Raw genomic sequence first — 16,027 nt, 5'->3', positions numbered from 1 at the left:
CCTCAGTGTGGTACCACATTACTACGTGATTCAAACACGGACAAAACCCAGGATGTGGTCAACAAGTTTGCGAAAAATGCGAAATCATAAGCCAGATGCGTGCATTTCCCGGACCTAACCCAGACCTAACCGGTGTTATCCTCTGAAATATTGATCGAAACCAGGTTTAATTGACTACCTCAGTGTGGTACCACATTACTACGTGATTCAAACTCGAAAAAAACCTAGGATCTGGCCAACAAGTATGTGAAGAAGGCAAAATCATGAGCCAGATGCGGGCATATCCCAGACCTAACCCAGACCTAACCGGTGTTATCCTGCGAAATATTGATCGAAAGCAGGTTTTAATGACTGCCTCAGTGTGGTACCGCATTACTACGTGTTTCAAACACGGAAAAAACCCAGGATCTGGCCAACAAGTTTGCGAAAAAGGCGAAAGTATAAGCCAGATGCGCGCATATCTCAGACCTAACCGGTGTTACCTAACCGGTGTTATCCTCTAAAATATTGATCGAAACCTGGTTTAATTGACTGCTTCAGTGTGTCACCACATTACTACGTGATTCAAACACGGAAAAAACCCAGGATCTGGCCAACAAGTTTGCGAAAAAGGCGAAAGTATAAGCCAGATGCGCGCATATCCCAGACCTAACCCAGACCTAACCGGTGTTATCCTCTAAAATATTGATCGAAACCAGGTTTGATTGACTGCTTCAGTGTGTTACCACATTACTACGTGATTCAATCACGAAAAAAACCCAGGATCTAGCCAACAAGTTTGCGTAAAAGGCGAAAGTATATGCCAGATGCGCGCATATCCCAGACCTAACCCAGACCTAACCGGTGTTATCCCCTAAAATATTGATCGAAACCAGGTTTAATTGACTGCTTCAGTGTGTTACCACATTACTACGTGATTCAAACACGAAAAAAACCCAGGATCTGGCCAACAAGTATGCGAAGAATGCAAAATCATGAGCCAGATGCGGGCATAAACCAGACCTAACCCAGACATAACCGGTGTTATCCTCCAAAATATGGATCGAAACAAGGGTTAATTGACTGCTTCGTTGTGTTACCACATTACTACGTGTTTCAAACAGGAAAAAAACCCAGGATCTGGCCAACAAGTTTGCGAAAAAGGTGAAAGTATAAGCCAGATGGGCGCATATCCCAGACCTAACCCAGACCTAACCGGTGTTATCCTCAATAATACTGTCCGAATCCAGGTTTAATGGATTGTTTCTGTGTCGTACCACATTACCACATGATTCAAACCCGAAAAAAACCCAGGATCTAGCCAACAAGTTTGCGAAAAAGGCGAAAGTATATGCCAGATGCGCGCATATCCCAGACCTAACCCAGACCTAACCGGTGTTATCCTCTAAAATATTGATCGAAACCAGGTTTAATTGACTACTTCAGTGTGTTACCACATTCCTACGTGATTCAAACACGAAAAAAACCCAGGATCAGGCCAACAAGTATGCGAAGAAGGCAAAATCATGAGCCAGATGCGGGTATAACCCAGACCTAAGCCAGACCTAACCGGTGTTATCCTCTAAAATACTGAGCGAAACGAGGTTTAATTGACTGCTTCAGTGTGTTACCACATTACTACGTGATTCAAACACGAAAAAAGCCTAGGATCTGGCCAACAAGTATGCGAAGAAGGCAAAATCATGAGCCAGATGCGGGCATAACCCAGACCTAACCCAGACCTAACCGGTGTTATCCTCTAAAATATTCATCGAAACCAGGTTTAATTGACTGCTTCAGTGTGTTACCACATTACTACATGATTCAAACACGAAAAAAACCCAGGATCTGGCCAACAAGTATGCGAAGAAGGCAAAATCATGAGCCAGATGCGGGCATAACCCAGACCTAACCCAGATCTAACCGGTGTTATCCTCTAAAATATTCATCGAAACCAGGTTTAATTGACTGCTTCAGTGTGTTACCACATTACTACGTGATTCAAACACGAAAAAAACCCAGGATCTGGCCAACAAGTATGCGAAGAAGACAAAATCATGAGCCATATGTGGGCAAAACCCAGACCTAACCCAGACCTAACCGGTGTTATCCTCTAATATACTGTCCGAATCCAGGTTTAATTGACTGCCTCAGTGTGGTACAACATTACTACGTGATTCAAACACGGAAAAGCCCAGGATCTGGCCAACAAGTTTGCGAAAAAGGCGAAATCATGAGCCGGATGCGTGCATTTCCCAGACCTAACCCAGACCTAACCGGTGTTACCCTCTAAAATATTCATCGAAGCCAGGTTTAATTGACTGCTTCAGTGTGTTACCACATTACTACATGATTCAAACACGAAAAAAACCCAGGATCTGGCCAACAAGTATGCGAAGAAGGCAAAATCATGAGCCAGATGCGGGCATAACCCAGACCTAACCCAGACCTAACCGGTGTTATCCTCTAAAATATTGATCGAAACCAGGTTTAATTGACTGCTTCAGTGTGTTACCACATTACTACGTGATTCAAACACGAAAAAAACCCAGGATCTGGCCAACAAGTATGCGAAGAAGGCAAAATCATGAGCCAGATGCGGGCATAACCCTGACCTAACCCAGACCTAACCGGTGTTATCCTCCAAAATATGGATCGAAACCAGGGTTAATTGACTGCTTCATTGTGTTACCACATTACTACGTGATTCAAACAGGAAAAAAACCCAGGATCTGGCCAACAAGTTTGCGAAAAAGGTGAAAGTATAAGCCAGATGCGCGCATATCCCAGACCTAACCCAGACCTAACCGGTGTTATCCTCAATAATACTGTCCGAATCCAGGTTTAATGGATTGTTTCTGTGTCGTACCACATTACCACATGATTCAAACCCGAAAAAACCCAGGATCTAGCCAACAAGTTTGCGAAAAAGGCGAAAGTATATGCCAGATGCGCGCATATCCCAGACCTAACCCAGACCTAACCGGTGTTATCCTCTAAAATATTGATCGAAACCAGGTTTAATTGACTGCTTCAGTGTGTTACCACATTCCTACGTGATTCAAACACGAAAAAAACCCAGGATCTGGCCAACAAGTATGCGAAGAAGGCTAAATCATGAGCCAGATGCGGGCATAACCCAGACCTATCCCAGACCTAACCGGTGTTATCCTCTAAAATATTGATCGAAACCAGGTTTAATTGACTGCTTCAATGTGTTACCACATTACTACGTGATTCAATCACGAAAAAAACCCAGGATCTAGCCATCAAGTATGCGAAGAAGGCAAAATCATGAGCCAGATGCGGGCATAACCCAGACCTAACCCAGACCTAACCGGTGTTATCCTCTAAAATATTGATCGAAACCAGGTTTAATTAACTGCTTCAGTGTATTACCACATTACTACGTGATTCAAACACGAAAAAAACCCAGGATCTGGCCAACAAGTATGCGAAGAAGGCAAAATCATGAGCCAGATTCGGTCTTATCCCGGACCTAACCCAGACCTAACCGGTGTTATCCTCTAAAATATTGATCGAAACCAGGTTTAATTGACTGCCTCAGTGTGGTACAACATTACTACGTGATTCAAACACGGAAAAAACCCAGGATCTGGCTAACAAGTTTGCGAAAATGGCGAAATTATAAGCCAAACGCGCGCATATCCCAGACCTAACCCAGACCTAACCGGTGTTATCCTCTAAAATATTGATCGAAACCAGGTTTAATTGACTGCCTCAGTGTGGTACCACATAACTACGTGATTCAAACACGGACAAAACCCAGGATCTGGTCAACAAGTTTGCGAAAAAGGCGGAATCATAAGCCAGATGCGTGCATTTCCCGGACCTAACCCAGACCTAACCGGTGTTATCCTCTGAAATATTGATCGAAACCAGGTTTAATTGACTACCTCAGTGTGGTACCACATAACTACGTGATTCAAACTCGAAAAAAACCTAGGATCTGGCCAACAAGTATGCCAAGATGGCAAAATCATGAGCCAGATGCGGGCATATCCCGGACCTAACCCAGACCTAACCGGTGTTATCCTGTGAAATATTGATCGAAAGCAGGTTTAAATGACTGCCTCAGTGTGGTACCACATTACTACGTGTTTCAAACACGGAAAAACCCCAGGATCTGGCCAACAAGTTTGCGAAAAAGGCGAAAGTGTAAGCCAGATGCGCGCATATCTCAGACCTAACCCAGACCTAACCGGTGTTATCCTCTAAAATATTGATCGAAACCTGGTTTAATTGACTGCTTCAGTGTGTTACCACATTACTACGTGATTCAAACACGAAAAAAACCCAGGATCTGGCCAACAAGTATGCGAAAATGGCGAAATTGTAAGCCAGACGCGCGCATATCCCAGACCTAACCCAGACCAAACCGGTGTTATCCTCTAAAATATTCATCGAAACCAGGTTTAATTGACTGCCTCAGTGTGGTACCACATTACTACGTGATTCAAACACGGACAAAACCCAGGATCTGGTCAACAAGTTTGCGAAAAAGGCGAAATCATAAGCCAGATGCGTGCATTTCCCGGACCTAACCCAGACCTAACCGGTGTTATCCTCTGAAATATTGATCGAAACCAGGTTTAATTGACTACCTCAGTGTGGTACCACATTACTACGTGATTCAAACTCGAAAAAAACCTAGGATCTGGCCAAAAAGTATGCGAAGAAGGCAAAATCATGAGCCAGATGCGCGCATATCTCAGGCCTAACCCGGACCTAACCGGTGTTATCCTCTAAAATATTGATCGAAACCTGGTTTAATTGACTGCTTCAGTGTGTTACCACATTACTACGTGATTCAAACACGAAAAAAACCCAGGATCTGGCCAACAAGTATGCGATGAAGGCGAAATCATGAGGCAGATGCGGGCATAACCCAGACCTAACCCAGACCTAACCGGTGTTATCCTCTAAAATATTGATCGAAACCAGGTTTAATTGACTGCTTCAGTGTGTTACCACATTCCTACGTGATTCAAACACGAAAAAAACCCGGGATCTGGCCAACAAGTATGCGAAGAAGGCAAAATCGTGAGCCAGATGCGGGTATAACCCAGACCTAAGCCAGACCTAACCGGTGTTATCCTCTAAAATACCGAGCGAAACGAGGTTTAATTGACTGCTTCAATGTGTTACCACATTACTACGTGATTCAATCACGAAAAAAACCCAGGATCTAGCCATCAAGTATGCGAAGAAGGCAAAATCATGAGCCAGATGCGGGCATAACCCAGACCTAACCCAGACCTAACCGGTGTTGTCCTCTAAAATATTGATCGAAACCAGGTTTAATTGACTGCTTCAGTGTATTACCACATTACTACGTGATTCAAACACGAAAAAAACCCAGGATCTGGCCAACAAGTATGCGAAGAAGGCAAAATCATGAGCCAGATTCGGTCTTATCCCGGACCTAACCCAGACCTAACCGGTGTTATCCTCTAAAATATTGATCGAAACCAGGTTTAATTGACTGCCTCAGTGTGGTACAACATTACTACGTGATTCAAACACGGAAAAACCCCAGGATCTGGCTAACAAGTTTGCGAAAATGGCGAAATTGTAAGCCAGACGCGCGCATATCCCAGACCTAACCCAGACCTAACCGGTGTTATCCTCTAAAATATTGATCGAAACCTGCTTTAATTGACTGCTTCAGTGTGTTACCATATTACTACGTGATTCAAACACGAAAAAGCCCAGGATCTGGCCAACAAGTATGCGATGAAGGCAAAATCATGAGGCAGATGCGGGCATAACCCAGACCTAACCCAGACCTAACCGGTGTTATCCTCTAAAATATTGATCGAAACCAGGTTTAATTGACTGCTTCAGTGTATTACCACATTACTACGTGATTCAAACACGGAAAAAACCCAGGATCTGGCCAACAAGTTTGCGAAAAAGGCGAATGTATATGCCAGATGCGCGCATATCCCAGACCTTACCCAGACCTACCCGGTGTTATCCTCTAAAATATTCATCGAAACCAGGTTTAAATGACTGCCTCAGTGTGGTACCGCATTACTACGTGTTTCAAACACGGAAAAAACCCAGGATCTGGCCAACAAGTTTGCGAAAATGGCGAAAGTATAAGCCAGATGCGCGCATATCTCAGACCTAACCCAGACCTAACCGGTGTTATCCTCTAAAATATTGATCGAAACCAGGTTTAATTGACTGCTTCAGTGTGTTACCACATTCCTACGTGGTTCAAACACGAAAAAGCCCAAGATCTGGCCAACAAGTATGCGAAGAAGGCAAAATCATGAGCCAGTTTCGGTCTTATCCCGGACCTAACCCAGACCTAACCGGTGTTATCCTCTAAAATATTGATCGAAACCAGGTTTAATTGACTGCCTCAGTGTGGTACAACATTACTACGTGATTCAAACACGGAAAAAACCCAGGATCTGGCTAACAGGTATGCGAAGAAGGCTAAATCATGCGCCAGATGCGGGCATAACCCAGACCTATCCCAGACCTAACCGGTGTTATCCTCTAAAATATTGATCGAAACCAAGTTTAATTGACTGCCTCAGTGTGGTACAACATTACTACGTGATTCAAACACGGAAAAAACCCAGGATCTGGTCAGCAAGTTTGCGAAAATGGCGAAAGTATAAGCCAGATGCGGGCATAACCCAGACCTAACCCAGACCTAACCCAGACCTAACCGGCGTTATCCTCTAAAATATTGATCGAAACCAGGTTTAATTGACTGCTTCAGTGTGGTACCACATTACTGCGTTATTCAAACCCGAAAAAAACCCAGGATCTAGCCAACAAGTTTGCGAAAAAGGCGAAAGTATAAGCCAGATGCGCGCATATCCCAGACCTAACCGGTGTTATCCTCTAAAATACTGTCCGAATCCAGGTTTAATGGATTGTTTCTGTGTCGTACCACATTACCACGTGATTCAAACCCGAAAAAAACCCAGGATCTAGCCAACAAGTTTGCGAAAAAGGCGAAAGTATAAGCCAGATGCGGGCATAACCCAGACCTAACCCAGACCTAACCGGTGCTATCCTCTAAAATATTGATCGAAACCAGGTTTAATTGACTGCTTCAGTGTGTTACCACATTCCTACGTGGTTCAAACACGAAAAAGCCCAAGATCTGGCCAACAAGTATGCGAAGAAGGCAAAATCATGAGCCAGTTTCGGTCTTATCCCGGACCTAACCCAGACCTAACCGGTGTTATCCTCTAAAATATTGATCGAAACCAGGTTTAATTGACTGCCTCAGTGTGGTACAACATTACTACGTGATTCAAACACGGAAAAAACCCAGGATCTGGCTAACAGGTATGCGAAGAAGGCTAAATCATGAGCCAGATGCGGGCATAACCCAGACCTATCCCAGACCTAACCGGTGTTATCCTCTAAAATATTGATCGAAACCAGGTTTAATTGACTGCCTCAGTGTGGTACAACATTACTACGTGATTCAAACACGGAAAAAACCCAGGATCTGGTCAGCAAGTTTGCGAAAATGGCGAAAGTATAAGCCAGATGCGGGCATAACCCAGACCTAACCCAGACCTAACCCAGACCTAACCGGCGTCATCCTCTAAAATATTGATCGAAACCAGGTTTAATTGACTGCTTCAGTGTGGTACCACATTACTGCGTTATTCAAACCCGAAAAAAACCCAGGATCTAGCCAACAAGTTTGCGAAAAAGGCGAAAGTATAAGCCAGATGCGCGCATATCCCAGACCTAACCGGTGTTATCCTCTAAAATACTGTCCGAATCCAGGTTTAATGGATTGTTTCTGTGTCGTACCACATTACCACGTGATTCAAACCCGAAAAAAACCCAGGATCTAGCCAACAAGTTTGCGAAAAAGGCGAAAGTATAAGCCAGATGCGGGCATAACCCAGACCTAACCCAGACCTAACCGGTGCTATCCTCTAAAATATTGATCGAAACCAGGTTTAATTGACTGCTTCAGTGTGGTACCACATTACTGCGTTATTCAAACCCGAAAAAAACCCAGGATCTAGCCAACAAGTTTGCGAAAAAGGCGAATGTATAAGCCAGATGCGCGCATATCCCAGACCTAACCCAGACCTAACCGGTGTTATCCTCCAAAATATGGATCGAAACCAGGGTTAATTGACTGCTTCATTGTGTTACCACATTACTACGTGATTCAAACACGAAAAAAACCCAGGATCTGGCCAACAAGTATGCGAAGAAGGCTAAATCATGAGCCAGATGCGGGCATAACCCAGACCTATCCCAGACCTAACCGGTGTTATCCTCTAAAATATTGATCGAAACCAGGTTTAATTGACTGCTTCAGTGTGTTACCACATTACTACGTGATTCAATCACGAAAAAAACCCAGGATCTAGCCTACAAGTATGCGAAGAAGGCAAAATCAAGAGCCAGATGCGGGCATAACCCAGACCTAACCCAGACCTAACCGGTGTTATCCTCTAAAATATTGATCGAAACCAGGTTTAATTGACTGCTTCAGTGTATTACCACATTACTACGTGATTCAAACACGAAAAAAACCCAGGATCTGGCCAACAAGTATGCGAAGAAGGCAAAATCATGAGCCAGATGCGGGCATATCCCGGACCTAACCCAGACCTAACCGGTGTTATCCTGTGAAATATTGATTGTTTAAAGATTTGCATAATGCCGAGCGATTGTCCTCGGCCGCGATTACCGTTAATCCTGTTAAGGTACAATTCGAAGGAGATTATCTCTAATAGGATTTGTACAGCAAACAGTGATAGAAAAACGCGTGTATTACTAGTTTTTCTGCCATCGGTAACGGCTCATTACCTTCGATTCGAGTGTGCTAACGGTGTTGATGACGTCAGTACCGTGCGAGAGTAGCGCGTAGAGAATTAGACAAAGATCGACTGCCGAAATTTGGACAGCGTCGCGGAACGGCTAATTGGAGCAACGCGGCGACGTTTTCGGCTGTCAATCGACACAGTCTCACAACGACTTCTGAAGAAGGCACATCGGCTCCCGATCGTGTCCGAACAGATTTCGAGCGAATCTCCAGAGTGAAATTCTCGAGATAAAGCTAGCAGACAATTACTGAATAAAGGGTGCAACGAGTCGATGTTCAGTCTGGTGCGGGTCCTCTGATTGACCTCGCACAGCTGAGAATTCATTAAAACTCAAACTAGCACTCATTAATTTTAGTCTTTGCTTATCAAACGAGTCGACTCTCGACTCGAATAAAAGCATTCAGGAGTTTCGTTCGGGAAAGTCCCAAACAAGCTCAATTTCTATTTTCTGTCTAATTTGGAGGGCTCGAGAATACACCAATAAGGTGCTCGACCCCCCTCGTGCAGTATTATTTTGTCGTTTCAAGCGTATAAACGTTTGAAACACAGAGAAGTGGGCGAATACCGTTCAAACTTCTCTGTGATTGTCGTTCGGCTTAGGAGACACCGAAGGGAGGCACCTACGTGGTGAACCTCGAGGTGGGCTCACTGGAGTCAGGTCAGCGTCCACTTCGGACGCTTGACTTTCGGTCTTCGATTCCTTCCCTCTACAGACCCCGCCGGTGTAACGCTTAGAGGAGCACCTGTGCGGAGAGGTCAAGGAGTCGCGGGTCAGGCCCCCACGTAGTTCAAATACTGTCACGAATCACATCGAGTGGTGCATTCGTGCAGTGAACCACGTGCTGTCGGGCTTCGCAGTACAATTCTCGACCAACAAGTCATCTGTTGGAACGTTAAAGAGAAGCCGCAGATCGACGGTCGTGCCGTTGTACTGCAGTGCGACTCGACGCACAGACTCCGTGGGCATACTCACGGGATCAGTGCATTTGGAGCCTTACAACCTCCACTTGCATCCCCGTCCACTAGACAATCGACTCAGTTCGGCGTCGAAAGGAAATTTAATTCTTTTCACGCCAGATATTAAATACAGTCCACTTGCGAGCTCGTATATTACGAGCGAGCGAAATTCTCCGCTCCTATACATTCGAATATCGAAGCCAGGAGCGTGAGGACACACACGCGGCGAATATACGTGTAACGTGTTTACGTGTCTAACACATTGCCGTGTTTTTCTGTTCACAGAACCTTGGCCTACCTCAACGTGCCGGTTCCGACCAGGAAATCGTTGGAAACAATTTAATAAGAATTTTCGTTATTTCTGATTGTTTATTTTATTTTTATTTTTATAATAAACAGTTTTTTTGAAAAAAAAAGAAAATCTTAAATTCCCAACGCACTTCCCACAATAAAAATCCGATCCCTCTATCCGGACTTCGTCGTTAAAAGCATCAGCTTTTTAACATAAGGTCCTTCGAGCCGGATACTGAGGTAATCGGTAAAGGGAAGTGTTGGACATAATACACGAGAGTTTCTCCCGTGTACGGTTGTTTCGAAGTGTTTAACCTTCAACAGCCATGTCCGTTACTAAAGATCCCAAGTGGTCTGACCTTGAGGCACACCTCGAGGATTTGACCAGAGGGATGGATCGAATAAACAGGGCATCCATCAACCTTAAAAAGATGGGTCGAGCTAAGTACACAGGAGAAATTCTGGGGGAAAGGCTCAATTATGTAAACACTCTGTGGCAACAGATGAACGATCAGTATAAGGTCGTGTGTAGGCTTCTCCCTCCTGGGGAACGACACTCTTACGAGCTGTTCCAACGGGATTTTATGGGGGAAACCGAAAACGAGTTTTTGGATTTTCAGGCTTATGTGTCTACGGAAATAACCCGTATCACGACTGGTCCAAGATCAGTAATGCCGGAAATCCAGCAATCAATACCGATCGAACTCCCGAAGATGAGGTTGGAGAAATTCGACGGGGATTCTTCGAAATGTTCCCATTTCGAAGATCTATTTACCGCCGGAGTAATCAACAACCCCACTTTAACGGATGTACAGAGGTTACAATACCTGAACACCTGTATAACCGGGAGAGCCGCAGCCGCTATCGCATCGCTTGCGATAACGGATAAAAATTTCTCAGTGGCGTGGACGACCCTGAAAACAGAATTCGGGCTCCCACGCTTGGTGCTGATCAAGATTCTTGATCAGATACTGAGACTATCAAAAATCCGAAAAGGCGACCTGGCGAGTGTTCAGCAGGTCACCATCGGCTTTCGACAAGCACTCGCTATACTTTTTTTTTTTTTTTTTTTTTTTTTTTTTTTGTCGTGGGGAAAATCTTCGAAAGACTCCCTCCCACCTCCTTGGGGAGAGGTGGGAGGGGTGTGTGGGATTCCCCGCGCCCGTACAACGACAGGCGCGGGACCTACCCACTAAAAACCCCACGGTGACCCTTCGGCACGCTTTGGGAGGATACCGGGAATCGCTCGAAGCATTCTTCCGGTATCCTCCCCGTGCCCGCGCTTTCGCGCCCATCCCCCGGGGGGACAATCGGTCCCCCCAGTAGACACACTGCCTCATAGCGGCGGGACGGGGCCACTCCATCCCGCCGCTATCCGTCCCGGGGCCGCGTTTAGTGGCGGCTGCGAGCCCCAACTCGCAACCGCCCGCGACCCCGTTTCCACCCCTCGGCGGCCGGGCGTTCATGGCCGCACCAGACCGCCGAGGGTGCCTCCCCTTGCGTTGGACCGGTAGGGGAAGGCACTCCTACCCCCAACCGGTCCGACCCGGCGCCGCCTGGCGGGAGGAGGGTCCCCTCAGGACCCCCCTCCCAGCCTAGGTCATCCGCCACGCCGAGGCGGCCGCCCGCGACGCCTCGCGACCGGGCGACGACCTCGGGCCACCGCACGAGCGCGAGCTTCAGCGCGCCGCTGAAGCTCGCGCTCCCTCCCCGCGGCCTCCTTCTGCAACATTACGTTCTCGCAGAAGGAGGCCACGGCCCTCCACTTCTCCTCGCTGCCGAGCATGGCGCGCACCACGCTCGGCAGCGAGACATCCCGCCCGACGACGCCGACCAGGACACGGCGCTCCCCCTCCCACGCGGGGCATACCTCCAGGGTATGATCCGCCGTGTCCTGCTCAGCGTCGCAGTGGCAGCAACGCGCCGTCGGCTCCTTCCCTATCCGGCACAGGTATCTTCCGAAGCTGCCATGCCCGGAAAATACCTGTGCCAGCCGGTAGGTGAGGCTGCCATGGCCTCTGTCCAGCCACTCCTTCAGGAGTGGCCGAACAGCCCCGACAGTCCGGTGCCCCGCGGTTGGCAGAGCCAGCCGCTCCTGCCACGCGAGCAACACGGACTGCCGGGCCTGGCGCTTCAAATCGCCCCAAGCAGGTTCCTGCCCGCCCGGGACCGCCCCCACCCCCGCGCGACGGTCGACGCGGTGCCGGTACATCACCGCGTGCGACCGCGCGAGCAGGTCCATGGGCGGCATCCCCGCTAGAACCGTCGCCGCCTCATGTGACATGGTCCGATACCCGCGGACGACCCTGAGCGCCATGCGCCTCTGCACCCGACGCAGCATAGTCATGCTGCGCCGGGAGGCAGCCAGGTCGTCCGCCCAGACGGGGGCCCCGTATAGGGCCACCGACTGGACCATTGCCACATAGAGGCGACGAACTCGGCCCGCCGGGCCCCCCAGGTTGGGCAGGATCCGGCCCAGAGCCGCAACCATCCTTTCCAACCGGGGGACCAGGCAGCGGAAATGCTCCTCGAAACGCCAGTGGCTATCGAGGATCAGCCCTAGATACCTGATCTGGGGCTTCACCTCGATGTCAGCCCCACCCACCCGGATCAGAGGGGGTGGCGGATCCTGCCGAGGTGAATGAAACGCAATCACCTCGGTCTTATGGACCGCCACCGTCATCCCCATCCCCCTGATCCGGTCGACGACGCGTTGCGACCCCTCCTCCGCGCGACGCATGGCCCTCCCCCAGTGCGCCCCGACGGCCAGCACCAGTGTGTCATCCGCATAACACACCGTGCTGACGCCGTCGCGGAGGCCGGCCCGCAACACCGAGTCGTACGCGATGTTCCACAGGAGTGGCCCGAGGACCGACCCCTGCGGAACACCGCAGTACACCTCCCTCCGCATATCACCATCCCGGCCCGGATACTCGATTCACCTGCCGCGGAGATAATCCCCGACGGCCGCCCTGAGACAAGGGGGGACTCGATGATATTCGAGTCCCCTCCTTATCTCTTCCCAGGGGAGGGTGTTAAAGGCATTGGCAATATCCAAGGATATTGTCAATGCCACCCCACCCCGGGAGACGGCCGCCTCCGAGAGGGCCCTCACACGACCTATCGCGTCGATAGTCGATCGGCCCCCCCGGAAACCGAACTGGCAGTCGGCCAGACCGGGATCACCCCGCGACAGGTGCTCGACGAGGCGGGCAGCAATCACACGCTCGAAGAGCTTGCTCACCTCGTCGAGGAGACAAATGGGCCGGTATGCGGAGGGAGACTCCGCGGGCCGACCCTCCTTCCGGAGGAGGACCATCCTCGCCACCTTCCAACTGGGGGGGAATCGCCCGTCCCTCAGGCAGCGGTCGAACAACCGCCTGAGGTCGGCCCCAAGGACGCCCTGGGTCAAGACCCAAACCCGGCCGGGCACACCATCCGGACCCGGGGCCGTGTTACGAACCCCGAGCCGTCTGATGGCCGCTGCCAGCTCCTCCTGCGTGACCCCCAGCTCGGCCGTCCACTCCACTGGGACAGCCGCCGCCGCCGGAGGACGCGGTCCCCTCTCCCCAATTGGGAAGAGTGTATTGACCACGTCCTCCAGCAGCCGGGGGTCAAGACCCTCGGTGACGGGGGGCGCCCACGGGCGGAGCTTATTCAGCACCACCTTATGTGGGCGCCCCCATGGATCGTCATCAAGGGTCTGGAGGAACTCCTTCCATGCCTGGGTCTTGGCCCGTTTGATGGCGACCTGCAGAGCAACCCGCGCCACGCGGTATGCTCCATACAGGTCATCAGCTGCCCTCGCTCGCGCCACGCCGTCGCCTGTACGTTGACGACGGCGCGCGCGGGTGTACTGGCGTCGGGCGCGGACAGTCGCGACTCGCAACTCCGCGATCGCGTCCGACCACCAGTACACCGCCCGGCGAGGAGAAGCCCGCCCGACCCGAGGCATCGCCGCGTCGCAAATACCCGCGACCAATTCTCCGAGCCGGGCGACCTCCTCCTCTATGCTCGGCAACTCGGCCGCTCCCTGCGGCCAAGTTGCAGCGAGGGCAGCTGCCATCAGGGCGTCCTTGTCCAGGCGCCGAAGCGCCCAGCGGCGTGGTGGGGTGCCACGCAGGCGGCCGTGTCGGGATGCACTCGCTGCGGCAGAGACCTCCATCCGGATGTACCGGTGATCGGAGAGTGTCTCTGCCCCCGCGACCACGTGCCAACCCGACACCATGCGCACGGCGTTGGGGGTCGCGAATCCAACATCCACGATGGACCCCCCATATCGCCGCACGCATGTGTGCTCCGACCCCCGGTTCAATACCCGGAGGTCGAGCCCCGCCGCCCAATCGCCCAGGATCCCGCCGCGAACGGAGGTCCTGGGGGATCCCCAAGCCACCGACTTGGCATTAAAATCCCCCAGGACCAGCACCGGCCGGGCCGCGTAGCGCTGCACGCATGCCGCGACCTCGGCCAAGTACAGCTCGAACGCAGCGTGACCGCTACGGGGCGAAATGTAGCACCCCACCACAGCGACTCCCCCCCAGTCCACGGCGACGAATCCCCGACCGCGCTCCAACAAGGAGAACGGTGGGGACCCGTCGCCCCCTCCCCATACCGTCGCCACCAAGCCGTCCGCGTCGCCCACCCAATGAGGGTGATCAGGGACGCGGTACGGCTCGGCGGCGACCGCCAGGCCAACCCCCCACTCCGCGAGGACTTGGGACATCAAGTCCTGTGCCGCGCGGCAGTGGTTGAGGTTGGCCTGGAGGAGGAGGCGGGGCGGCATTAATTAATGGCCGCGCCAGCCTCCTCCCGGCCGTCCGTCCCCGTAGCACCGTCCACCTCCATGGAGGACGATGCCACCGCCCTCGGCACCGGAGCCGGTGCAGCCCGCCTCTTCCTCTCCTTCCGGGAGGGGGGGGGGGAGCACTTCTTGCTCCCCACCCTGTGATCGGCTGGCCTCCCCATGTCCGCACACAGCGGGCAGTGGGGGGCCGCCGAGCACTGGCTCGCACGGTGCTCTTTGGCACCGCAGCGGAAACACTGACCGCTGCGGTCCACCGGCGAGGTGCACCACTGCCTCACGTGCCCCAATTCGAGGCAGCGGTGACACTGGAGCGGGCGCGGCGCGAGGATTTCCACTCGCGCCGAAACCCACCCCACCAACACCCTCCCGGTTTCCGCCACCTTACGGGCGGCGGAGAGGGGGCACCGGGCCCACACCGACCCGAGGCCGGAGGGCGACCTGCGGATCTCTCCGATCCGCAGGTCCTCCACAGGACAGTCCCCCGCCCTCGCAAGGGCACGGGACACATCCTGTGCGCTGACCGAGTCGTCCAGCCCACAAACGCGCATCTCCGTGCGCTTCGTGGGCCGGGCGACCCGGACACCTCGCTCGCCCAGCTGCTCCCGGAGCCTCTGGGCGAGACGATCCGCCTTCGCGCCGCCTTCTGCACCGGGGATCTCCGGCAAGAGACCCCCGGTCACGGCCCTCTTCGCCCTCACGGAGGCGATGCCCAGCTCTTCCAGGGAGATATTCTCCCTGGCGAGCCGCATCGCCTCCGCGAGGGTCAGGTCGCCCCCCTGCGCAACGGTCAGCGTCACCGCTGCCGTTTTTGGGGGACGACCTGGTCGTGCCTTCCCGACCTTCGCGGCCTTTACCTTGGCCGCCGGCGGCGGAGGCGGAGGCTGCGGTTGCGAGGCCTTCCTCGCCGCCCGCTTCGCCTTCCGCCCCACCACCTCACTCCACGCCACCCCCCCTTGGGAGGGTGCTGTGGAGGACGCGACCACCGCGACCACGGGTACACCACCCCCCTTGGGGGTCGCGATCCGAGGCCCTGGTGCCGCAACGCTGGGCGGTGCCTTCACTCCGCCCTTCTTTGCCTTCCCCGACTGTACCGGAACAGGCCGGGGAGGCACCGCCTTCCTGCGGACCGCTCTTCCGGCGA

Source organism: Colletes latitarsis, chromosome 9 (genome assembly GCF_051014445.1).
Source record: "Colletes latitarsis isolate SP2378_abdomen chromosome 9, iyColLati1, whole genome shotgun sequence".
Taxonomy (NCBI): Eukaryota; Metazoa; Arthropoda; class Insecta; order Hymenoptera; family Colletidae; genus Colletes; species Colletes latitarsis.
This window is presented reverse-complemented; position numbering follows the sequence as displayed.